This window comes from Mus musculus, chromosome 15 (genome assembly GCF_000001635.26).
Source record: "Mus musculus strain C57BL/6J chromosome 15, GRCm38.p6 C57BL/6J".
NCBI classification, from domain to species: domain Eukaryota; kingdom Metazoa; phylum Chordata; class Mammalia; order Rodentia; family Muridae; genus Mus; species Mus musculus.
In genome coordinates this window covers 90,850,673-90,863,715 of record NC_000081.6, presented here as the reverse complement: position 1 = coordinate 90,863,715, position 13,043 = coordinate 90,850,673, and positions in this window count along the sequence as shown.

Below are 13,043 nucleotides of genomic sequence, written 5' to 3'. Positions count from 1 at the left end.
TGGACTGGACCTTGAACTGTAGCCAGACTAAACCTTTTCCCCTGACCTTAGTTTTGTCGAGGGTTTGATCACAGCAACAGGCAAAGGAACTAAGACAGGAAACAGTGTAAGGAATTTTAAACTGCTCAGTAGGCAAAGGTGATTTGCATATCACGTAGACCACTCCAATAGCTGTGTGTTTATCTATAATTTATAAATTAGGTGGTTACTTTTAATGCAATGTTTCAATATGAAATTTAGCTTTAAAAGAAAGTGGAGAGCTGAGACAGATGTAGCTGAGTAGAGAGGGTGAGGACCAGCCTTAACATTAATGCCCCGAGCAGCTTTTTAAAGTTGAGCATGCTCTAAGTTCCGCATACTCACCCAGACTTTGGTCACTCACTGAGTCTGGGAGTAGAAGAGACTCAAACACTGAATCTGCTGATTGCCAAAAGGTAGGGAGCAATACTAAAATACAGTTTCAAAGCATCAAATCACAATTCCCAGACAGATGGGTAACAAAATGTCTTAATAACATTAACTCATTTAACTTCTAACCTATGTAAGCAGTAAGATGTTTTAACAGGTCCAAGGGATAGACTGAAGACTGGAGTAACCAGAAATACTGAGATGACCTTATAACATTCCAAAGGGCGGTAAATTTAGTGTCAGGAATCATTAACTCTATAGATTGAAAAATCCAACTTCTCAAAAAGCATTTGTAAGTTCTGTGACGGAGGGTGAGATTCTCAGTTTCCTTCAGTTTATAGAGCTATGAAACAACCAGAGATTGGACTACAAGCAATCCCCCACTCCTGGAGTTGAACCTGAAGGGGCTCATTAATTTCTCTGCGGTTTGTGTTTTCAAGAGGTTTCTCTGCACTAGTGTGAGAAAAAAAATATATCCAAGAGGAAAAGTACGTTCATAAAGGGACACGTGGATTCTGGCAAGAGCAGAAGACACAGGTGACACAGGGGCAGAGCCTTTGTCGGGATCTTTTCACAGCTCCAAATTGGAGTTGGTTTTATACAGGACTTTATATGGTTTGTATAGAAACTTCAATTAAAGAGAGCAAGAAGACTAAAATATAAGGGTACATTTCCCCCAGGCATAGCCTCAGGGAGGCTGCAGGCCTACAAGAGAATTGACCTATTTGTCTGAGCACTTGCCTACAAGATTGATAGAGAGAGCAGACTAAAGATCTTTGAGAAGAAAAGACTAAATATGCAGGTCTGAGGCTATGCTCCTGGCTCCCTGTGACCGGTGAAAGGCAAAGGTTGAAAAAGAACTGACCTTTCTTTCCACACCACCAACCATGCAGGAATGCTAGGGGCAGTGGCTGCCTGCTGTCTTAAGAGAGGGGTAATCATGCCTGCACATGCGTGTTCTTGTCATGTCTAGAACTTGCTAGATGCTTACCCTTGCTATGCTGCTAAGGGCTGACCTCCTTACTACATTTTCTTTTAGAACCAAAACTATAAGGAAGGCGCATTTTAGGGAATTACATCTTCACAGTCATCTCCCTTCTTCCTGTGATGCTTGATCTTCGTTGTCAACTTGACTGCACCGAGGGGAACTAGATGATGACCTGTGTCAGGGTATGTCTGTGAAGATGTTTCCACAGATGATTGGCTCACAGGTTAGCAGGCTGATAGGAGAGGCCCACTCTGAATGTGAGAAGCACTGGCCAGTAGTGTGTACACCCAGAAGCCAGGAAAGTTAAGTGCACAGGCAAGTCAGACTCTCCTTGATCCAATGCCTTCTACTTTTCCTTGCTGATGCCATTGTGCAGACACCAGACTCCAGGTTCCTCATCCCTTGAGCATGGACTCATGCTAGTACCTCTCGACGGGTTTCCAGGCTTTTATAACCCATTGTGGTTGTGCCATTGACTTCTCTTGTTCTGAGGCTTCCAGCCACATGTGCTGAGAAGCTGCCGCTATGCCCAGCTCTGCAGCTTGAAGACATTCATTGTGGATTATTTAGTGAGTGATTGTGCACGTCAATCCCCTAACAATACGGCAGGGCAGTTTTGACCTTCCTAAAGAGAACATGCAAACAAACAAATCATAACCAACAAAAAGCCACCCAAAGGGTCCTCGAGGGATTTGTCATGTTTTTAAAGGGGTGGATGACATCCCTGCCACCACTGTCTACCACAAGAGTACGCTATGAAGAAGACCGTTGGATTACTTTAAGAACTTGAGGAGTTCTTCATCGGCCAGCTAAAGTTCAAAAGCCAGCCATTGTGTTTCTTCTGCTTAAACTGTGTGGAGAAGATTGGGAGTTACAATGAATAAAGCATATTTCCTGGTATCATGACTGGTGTGTTTTATTCATGTGGTTAAATGTAATTGTGCTGCTGGCTGGAACCTGCATCAGGGCCCTGGAGAAGGAGAAGATCAGAGAAATGTTGACGTGTTTTGTTTGATTGGAGCATTACTGTGAAATATCTGTTCATAACTTACTCATTGGCAGAGTCCTCCTAGCAACCGATGATCCTATCCACGCACCAACATAAGGCTTGAAGGGGTTAACAGTGGGAGCCAAGCCAAAGTGAACTCTGGATTCTAGTTTTGTTGAGGGCACAAAACCACATTAACATCCAACTGACAATCCGAGAGAGAAACACAATCCTTTTGGGCCTTGTCTTGTAAGGTTGTCCCATAGACACAGGATACTCAGGTATCCTGAATAATTGCTTCCATTCTCATGAGTTTGACATCAAGGTATCTGGCAGTCTCCTTTAATCATAGGACATTGATGGTTAGGATACAGAAGGATACATTACACCCGTGAGACACAATCTTACTCATAAAGAGAGTATTTCCATACTTTATAAAAGCATGCTTCGATGTGGCCTCAGCATTTTAGGTTGGTAGGTCTGCTTGTATACACACAAACACTATAATGTTAAATCGAATTGAGGTTGTGCTGTCCTATATCTGTGTAGCATTATTCTTACTGATCAAGAAAAAAATAAATTAGTGAGAAACAGTTAACAAGGTAGCATCTCATATGGTTAGGCTTAATGTCAGAGGAGTTCCCTTCCCTGGACTGGTTAAAAAATATATCAATAATTTAAATCCTCATTTTACTTTTCTGTTGGGCATTTAAACATAGCAAAAAATAATAATTTTCTTTGTTATTGACAGAGCCACTTTAGGACCTGGTTACTTGGAGTTGAGAGGAACCTGGGGATACTCTGGCGTTCCTTTAACCAGTTATTCATTAGTGTGAGGGCAAGTTCAAGACCTTGCCTGACTGTGGTGTTTCTTGGAGGCATGATGAAATTTTGTTTTCTGTGGTGATCCTCTTCTTTAGGGACTGGGCACCAGTTAGAGTTCACTAGGTGGAGTCTCCACGTCCTTCTTGAACAAGAGAATGAGTGACTCATTAGAGACAAAAACATCTTGAGGATGACCCACAGTCCTCTGTGACCTGATTGACCTTGGAGGGTAAGAAGCAAAATATTGGCCTTTTAACATCTCTGTATTAATATAGGCCTCTAAGCATAGTCATTGAACACACAGAAGGTCAGTTACACTAGTCTGGCACTTTTAACTACTGTGTGATACTTTGACTAAGCTTAGCCACAAAACAAACATTTTAAAATAAGTCTTGTTTAGACATATTTTTAAGTATGTTCTTTTAACTGGTACTAAGAATGGGGTTCTTTTGAAAACTCCATTGAGGTTTTGAAAACTCTATAGAGGTTTGAGATAGAAGTATTAGATTTTGAATTTAGAAATTTTGTTTTGAAAATATTTTTTCATACAATATATTTTTTTATTAAGGTTTCACCTCCCACATGTCTGCCCAGGTCACTGTCACCTCTCCACTTACCCAAATCCATAGCCTTTCTTTCTCTCTCTCATTGAAAGACATATAGGCATCTAAAAAATACCAATGATCAAATGCAAGGAAACCAGACTATGACAAAACAAATAACAACCACTCGAAAAAGAGCCAGAGAAAAGCACAAGAAACAGATATGAGCACAGAGCACAGGGATACACACACATTTGCATGCACAGAAAACCATAAAAGAAAAAATCAGAAACTATAAGATATCTTTTTTTTTTAAACCTTATAAGGTAAAAAGAGCCCAGATATAGCATTGTGAGACAAAAACTCCATTAGAATTTTTTCTTCCATTCCATCCACGGCACTCTCACTAAAAGGTGCAAAGAGGACCAAGCATGTTCACTACTTGACAGGGCAGGAACAAAAGCAGACAAGTGTAGAGAATTAGGGAATGTGGCCCAGCACTGCTCCCTCTCTCTCATTTTATGAAGGAGAGGAGCCTCTTTCTTTTCCCCTCATGGTACAGAGCCTTAGTCCAGTTAGACAGTTTCAGTCTCTAGGCATAAGTCTTTGGTCACCATGTGGTTTAACTTTATTAAAGAATGTTTGTACATTCTTAACTACTTGTTAATAGTTCTTTTTGATTTTGATTCAAACAGGCACAGTGAGATGGGCAAATAGAGGAAAGATAAGAAGACCCTGAAGAAATACTGCCACTAATGAAGGAAGACGATGATTAAAGTGAGAAATTCAATCTCAGCAGAAGCAATGTTTATAAAGTCTCCCTTGAGCCAGCTGCTCATATTAACTCTTAAAAAGCCATCAATCTCAGTCCCCTAAGAACTTAAATAATGTTTGTCCTATGATATATAGCCATTAGAATTAGAGAGGTTTCTAAGGGGAACATCTTTTGTTAAAGAAAGAAAATAACAAGCCTGGGACCTTTACCACACTAATATTTCTGGGAAGTGGCTGCCATTCCAGGATGAGATAGGGACAGTATCATCTCAGTGGGCACACTCACCCTGCTATCCTTTTATGGCTTGCCTCTGTTTATCCTGACCTTAATGAGTTAGTAAAGCTCAGACAAACCTTAGACAGGTTCCTAAATAGTTACCATATGGGGTCTTGATGTTTTTCTTCCCCTAATTACAGAATTAAAAGGCAGGAAATCTCTTAGGTATGTCAGGTAGGAATAGTCTGTTTTATTAAACTTTGTAAAAGTTAAGAAACAATCACACACACACACACACAGACAAAGAGAGAGAGACAGAGAGATGAGAAAGTCAAAGAGAGAGGAGAGAAAGACAGAGACAGAGACAGAGACAGAGACAGAGACAGAGACAGAGAGGTGCACACACATAAACACACAAGGCATGGGGGAAAGAGAGGCTCCTCACAACATGGAGAACGCTCTCCCTAGAAGGCTGGGGTTTTAAGTGTTTTGGGTGGTCCACATGGCTCCCTTTCCCCTCATTTCAGATTGGTCAGTGTGTTATGGTCAAGGAATCACAGCACGGATCACTTGAACTGCCATATCAGTTAACAACAAAGAATCTATTGAGTGCACACCACAGAACTGATTGATCAGGGACACAGCATAGGCGTAAGAGCTAAGACTGCAATCTGAATGTTTCCCTGGGCAAGTTTATAAAGGCAAAACCCACAAAGAGCTCATATGCAGGTGTAGAAAGGGCTGTAGGTTGGTTTTCTCTTACTCAAGCTATTTGACAGTTTAGATATAACTCTTCAAATTGACCTTCAATTTGATTGGTCCTAAGTGGAGCCTGTGGTTGTGGAATTTCTTAAGAATAACCAACCACATAACAGGATATGTGGAAAACTAGACTCTACTCTGAGTCAAACTATTTTCTGTGTCAGGCATGAAACAAAACGACTACAGCTATGCTAGCCTAGCAGGCCTCAACAACATGTGTAGGACTGGCCTCAAACATATCTGACCAGCCTGATTGGTCAGTTGGAAGTGTTCTCCTCCATGCTGATGGAAATAAATGCTTGCCGGGCTTCAGTGTCTAGTCAAAAGGAGTCCAAAGAAGCTAGAAGTTGGCCATCTTCCTCATTTATCAGTGGCCTCTGTCTTGTTACAGGATATTTGAACCTGTTTCTAGTTAGGCGTGGCTCAGCCCTTAGCACACACCTTTAATCTTTTTGTCTGAAATAGACATGTCCATAGTACTCGCCTTTCATTCTGAACAATGAAGATTTAGCTAATTTGTAGAAAGAAGCAGTCATGTTTGAAAGTGATGTCTAATTGAATGACAGACAAAGTGATGAATCAGAGAAAGATTTGACAGAATAGGATATGTCCAACTCTCAGGAGAAGAGAGAGGAAAGGGAAGCTACTGAAGGGAGAGACAGACAGTACAGGAGGAAGAGAGCACAGTACAGGAATACAGGAGAGCTTGTGGGGAGCAGCACAGGAGAGTTGAGAGGGAGAGCGGAGCAGCACAGAGAGGGAGGAGGAGACAGTTTCACTGGAGGAGTTTTACAGGGACAGGTTGAAAAGACAACAAGCTAGACACAGGTAAAGAAAGAATGTCAAGGAGCCAGAAGCTTAGCACACACTGCCAAAGTTAGTATGAGGTCAAGCAGAATCATTCAAGAGAGGCCAAAAGAGAGAAAAGGCAGATTTAATAAATCAGCTTGGAGAGGAGTTTGAGCCAGAACACCCAAGTTGAACGAACCAGTCATAGCTCAGAAAGAACTAGAAAGGGTGAGCTTACTCAGTAGTAAGTCTCAGAGGCTGAAAACACTCTGGGCCTAGGTCAGATTGTATGGAGGCTAGGAGCTTCCAGGACTCGGCCTAGGTTAGCAGACTGAGGCAGTAAGGCGCCAAGATGACAATTACTGCAGGAGAATAAAAGTTACTTTTGCACTCACTGTCTTTCTGCCTGGTAGGGCTCTGTCCAACTCCCAGTTCCTCACAATACTGACTGGCAGGAAGGCCTCATGCTACAAGCATGAACACAAGGTTTGTGGTTGCTAAGTTGACTACGTCCTTTTTAAGGTTTGCTAATTAGCACATTAAGTTCAGAATTTTTTATTGGTTAAGTTGAACATTTAATTACAATAGTTAGTGCTAATTGTTAATATTAAGTATTCTTAAGATATGCATGTTGGCCAAATCTTTTAGAAAGACTTATGCATGCATATGGCATAAGCAGCCTTGTAACCTAGACTTTCAGGAGATTTACTCTAAATGATTTTGTGTTTGATGATTATAGTGGAGATTTTTTGATTACCAATGCCCACTTCATATGGGGAGGAAAAAAAAAAAACAACCCAATCTTTTCTGGACTGTGATATATAAAATTTTCAATAAAAGTAATAGTTTAAATATACAAAAGATAAAGGATCTAGAATGACATTGCATCTACTAAACAGTTTTTGTTTTTGTCCCTTCTTGCTAAGGAATTTTGTTTTAATAAGTGTGGCAGAATTTGGTCTGAGGATGGCTGTCCCTGTGACCAGGTTGGGGTTTTAGTATGATAGTAGTTCATTCTTAGGCAAGTGCTGTTATTTTCTAAACAGGGAGTGTGACTAACTGATGTAACAGATCAAGTCAGAAGTGTGAGTGGCTTAACACCATGCACGTTTCTCTCACACACACATCAAGTATGAGTGGCAGCTGTGAGAGAGAGAGAGACAGGCTCCTAGCTCTACAGTCATCCCAACATCCAAGGTGTTAGGACATACTTTCAGGATCCTGCTAGTCTTAGTAGTCAGTGGTTAGAAAGAGAAGCAAAGTGGGAAGCCTTCAGGCCTTGGCCCAGAAGTGCAAACGTTATCTCTGGATTTTTTTCCCTTGGCCAAAGGTTAGTCAGTTACATAGTCCTACTCAGATGTTGGTGAGCTAAAATATAAAATTCCCTGGCAAAGAAAATTCCTCTTATACCTCTCCAAGAGCAAGGATACTTATAGAAGAGAGGAAAAACTTGGTTGAATAGATAGGCTCTCCACTAGTGAACCTGAGAATAGATAGGTTCTCTGCTACTAAACCTGAGAATAGGCTCTCCACTACTGACTTGAGTTTAGATAGGTTCTCTGCTACTGAACTTGAGAAATATTTAAAATCAGCTGCTTTAAACCAGTTCTCCAAATTGCCCTTAGAAACATCTCTTTTTTTTGTCATTTACCAAAAACATAACATTTTAGAAGCAAGAGTCTGTTTTATTCCTTTTAAAGATAATGAAATGTTAGTATCTGAGACATAGTTCACATGATGTGCACTGAGTTGGAGATGTAGCAACTGAAAAAAAACTAGTGCCTCATGTTGTCAATTATATTTACTAGTCCCAGAGGGATCATTCAAAGAAATTTAGATAATTCTAACAATAAATTTGTGCTTTACATTTATATTCCTATACATATAGCATAGGGGATATATATATATATATATATATATATATATATATATATATATAATCTCACACACATTTATATATCATTCAGCTTCCCACACACATAGAAATCTGCTTGACCTTTGCAATACATATAATAGTTCAAATTTAATAAGTCACAACAGAATTGTTGCCTCTTGTATAAGACAAAAAAAAAAAAAAACCGAACACGAAAGAGATGATAGCATTAAGCTTGACATTTGACATTTGTGAGTTCAATAAAAGGATTTTAGAAAGCTCTGAGACAAAAATTAAGTACACCAAGGTAAGGAGAGATACCTTGAGGTCAGGACCAGTGAGGACTTGCAGCCTGAAGGTTCAGAGAAGAAGAACCGAGCAGTTGGAAGATGACAGAGAGAGTGGTCGACACCCAGAGGCTACCACCTGACGTCAGGGTGTTAGTTGACACATCCCTACTGGCTTTAACTGTTTCCTGTGCCCACAGGTAAGCAGTAATGAACAGCAGGATAATCATGTGGTCTGGAGCCAGACTGTATTGTGGTAAATATTATTGTGGTAAATATTTCTACCCTACCTTAGATCATTTAGTTCCCAAATAGAATACAGAAAACCTTCACATTTATAAGTCTTAAAGCATTAGAGCTGGGCAGATGTCAACCCTCAAAGCTGTTTTATGTACTTCTCTGTCAATAATCCTGAGATATCACTTGCATGTTCTGCCTGGTGTGCTCCTACTCCAATAGGCTGGTCCTCATGGACATGTTCTAATGATTGACACACACCAAAGCACCTTCTTCCCTCTTCCTCCTCTTTCCCCTCATGGTCTCTGCCTCAGACATTAAGCCTGGGAACTGAAACCCTGACCACCTCTCTTCTGCCCAACTATAGGCTCTAGCCATCTTTATTTAACCAATAGTTTTTTTTTTTTTTTTTTTTTTTAAAATTCAAATTGACTATATTTCTGGAAATTCTGATGCTACAGATAATAATTGAGTTTAGCCACACAATTATTAAAATGAGGGAGAAACAAGGAAAATTTTCTAGTATGAAAACTGGTACCAGTGAAGGGAAGCCGGATGCTAAGCTGAGAAAGGGCATTACATGAAAACATAAAGGCTCTGCTAGTTAGTAACTAATCACCTTCAAAAACAGATGCCACTGGGAGGAATGTGTCTGCAGGATAGACAGCCTAAAAGGACCCAAGCCCTTAGGTTCATTTTTGTGTTTTTTTTTTTTAAATGCTGTCAATTTTAGGAATTGCTTTGTGAAAGTATAGTGTAATTCATCCATTTAAGTGTAATAGACTGATTTTCTGGTAATGATAAGTATAAAGGATGTCTTGATTATGTATCCCCAAACAAATCTGTGAAAGAGGCAGGTGATAAGTTGCATGCATCACCAACATTACTAGATTAGATCCAATTATTTTGTAAACATAGTCATACTACATGCGCAGTGGGGTGAAAATCAGCTATCTCTTTCTCTTTTCTTCTACACACGGGTAGGTGGCATCTGGCAGTATCCAGACTTAGAAAACTGTGGGTGTTTTGAAATGTGATGAAAGTTGGAGATGTTGTCTTGCTAAGTCTGGCTTGTATGACAAATGTTATCTACTGAGCCATCTCCGGGGAAGGCTTCAGTAGACACTAAGCAGGGTACTGTGTACTAGAAGTATCTTCTCCCTTTCTTCTGTTTGCCTTTCCCATCTTAATGGAGACATGGGTGAAAAAGAATTCTCATTTTTAACTTAACAGCATTTTTCCCATTTTCGTTTGCACTTTTGGGCCAGATCAAGAATGAGTTTCGGCTTAACCAATAGTTTTAAATTAAGGTGCAAGGTTTGCACAGTAAAAGTTGGCATATGAAAAAAAAAAGTTGGCATATGTGGAAATTCACTCATCTTGAGGCAACTAGGTTTTGGGACACAGGGCTTAGCATTACTGTACACAGCCACCGAGCCAACCTCAACAAGACTGGATTTAAATTCTCATTTTGCCACTTAGAAATCTCTTTTCTGCTTCAATTTTCCCATCTGAAAATAGAAACGTAGGTTTGATGAAAGCTCTAAGTGATCTACTGCAGGTAAACTCTTAGTGAAATGTCAGACACATGGAATGCACCTTGTATATGTTTTTGCTGTGCTTCTTGCAGTTTAATTTTCTCGATAGAGGCGTAATCATGCCCTAAGTCATGCCTTGGATTTCAAGTCTGTGGAGATAAAAATTGCTACATGAAAATCAATCTTGAAGATGGTTACAATGCCATTAGTTTCTTTGAAAACTAGCAAGGTCACAGTCTTTTCATGCCAATTTCTAAGCACTAGAAACTTTAAAAAGTCATTGCCTCATTTGATCTTAATAACAATGAAAAGACATGAGGTGCATGCTATTCTATATTCATTTCTTAGAGAGGTGGGCCCTTCCATTAAGTTTGGCAAATAAGTCCTCAGAGTAAGCGCATGCTATAAAAAGTGATGTTTGATGAGTCAAGCTCACTGACATGGAAATGTATAAATTCATCCTGTGGGGAAAGAAGGTACCAAATTTACAGGGGAAGAATCACTTTGATATAAAAATACCACCTCTACATGTACACACTTCATGAGGTGATGTCCAGATAAAAGCATATATTTAATATCTCATACATTTATACATTTTCATAGAAAAATTTAGAAAAATGTTAAGTGTGAACAGTGGACATATGCATAAATATGCATGTGTGTGAAATTTTATAAAGTTGGTTTTCCTCTAAGAAAATCTTTGGGAAATTGTTGTTTTTCCTGAAATGAAATTTCAAGTCACGCTAAATGTTTTTTTTTTTTTTTTGGAATATGTTTATTGGAGGTGTGATAAGGTGTGGGAGTATGGGTCCCATGCTGAGGCATCCTTTCTCCCTGAGGTACCAGCCACATGAGGGTATAGTATATGATAGCATTTGTTCCGAGCATGGGGAGGGGAGTTAAGAGGGTAGGGGAGAGAGAGAGAGAGAGAGAGAGAGAGAGAGAGAGAGAGAGAAATAGAGGAGGAGAGAGAGGCTGGCCATGAGCACTTGGAGAGAAAGGGAGGAGGGGGAATGCTAAATGTTATTAATTAGAGTTTGAATATTTAATAATATATGGACTATTTTTTTATAAAAAATAATATAACTTAAACATACCAATAACTCCCTAAAGACTACAAAATCCTTAATGAATATTGCAACATAACCAGGACTAGCAGGCTAAAGGGGAAGAATCCTGGCACGGGTATCACATATTTCCTCAGGGATTCAATCTTTGAAGTATCAGTCACTGGGTAGTGGATGTTGTGGTAGATGACAAATAAAATGTTGAGCAAAGTAGAACAGTGTCTGATAGTCCTAACGCACAAAAAGCTTTGGTGAGCCATTCCCAGGACCTAATGGAATCTCATGCTCCATTTGCCTGTGTGTGTTCTGAGTGTGACTCAGGGGAGGCAGTGGAAGGAACAGAATGGTAAGGAAAGCCATCACACAAAAGAACTCACTGTTCTTGGGGTTGGCTGCTATGCCCAGGCAGAGCCTGTGACAAGTTCCTAGATGAACCAGGTAAGGAACCCAAAAGCCCTGAGTAGATGACCACATCCTTCTCAGCGGTCTGGTTCTAGAAATCTCTCAATATATCACTTTTACAATTTTCATTCATGAGGAATGCCATACACCTGTAGTGGCTTCTATGTGAGTGTGCGCTTGTGCACATACACATAACTATGAAGACCATTTACTTGATATATTACATGTGACCCTCCTTGCCTCCAGGGAACATTGCTCAATATTGGTCCATGAGGGCAAATGGAGCCAAAATGATGAACTGAACGTGGGGTATGGAAGTCCTGTGAGTACCTATGGTAAAGATGACACTGGACCAGCTGCAGAGAGACAGATAACTTTACTTGGGGTGATTAAAGGATTATATAATTTTGAGGAATGGGGCGGGGTAGGGTAGGGTAGGAATATTCAGGATAGGCAGAGGTCATTGGTTTAAGATATTGAGAGGCCTCATTATCATATGGAGTCATTCCAGGAATCTCAGACGCTAGATGAAACGGTTCTTATCGGAAGAAAGGAAGTTGTTCCTGTAATCTTAACTAAAACTTTGCGACATTCCATAGCTATGTGACATTCTGTAGGTAGATGTGTCAGGAGGTTAAGGCCAGAGAAGGGGAAGCCCTGCTAATAAAAGGGGTCCTTCATTTTGGGCCTGGCCCAGAAGGCTATCCGGACAAAGACAATGATAGACTTTGGCCTTAGGGCAACACTTACACGTACTAATGGAAATGAGCAAGCATATTTCCAAAACAGGGAAACCTAATGTAGTCAAGAGAGTCTGGAAACGTGTTCTTGAGGTTAGAGTGAGAGACTGTCTGGGCACTGGGAATATTGGGAAAGGCTCATTGCTATGTAAAGACCATGTTTATTTAAATCTCATTCCTTGAAATAACAACAGGCCTTCTGATGAGGCCCTCTTGGGTAGCAAGAAGAACTTCTCTAACTCAATCTTGACTTTAGTTTCTGTTTCTAAAGCTGGTGTAAATGCTTTGTTAGAAGCAGGACATCATATAATCTATGATGAAAATTCTTGTGGCTAAAGAAGATTGTTCAGAATTACAAGCTTCTCACCCTACCAAATCCCCCAGAAATATTTATTTCTAACTGTCCAGCTTCCAAATAACACAATATTTTAATTAGGTATGTGTGTATATATAGATACATATATATATATACATATATATATACATATATATGTGTGTATATATATGTGTGTGTGTGTATACACATATACACATATACACATACACATACACACATGCACACACACACATATATATATATACATATACATACACACACATATCCTC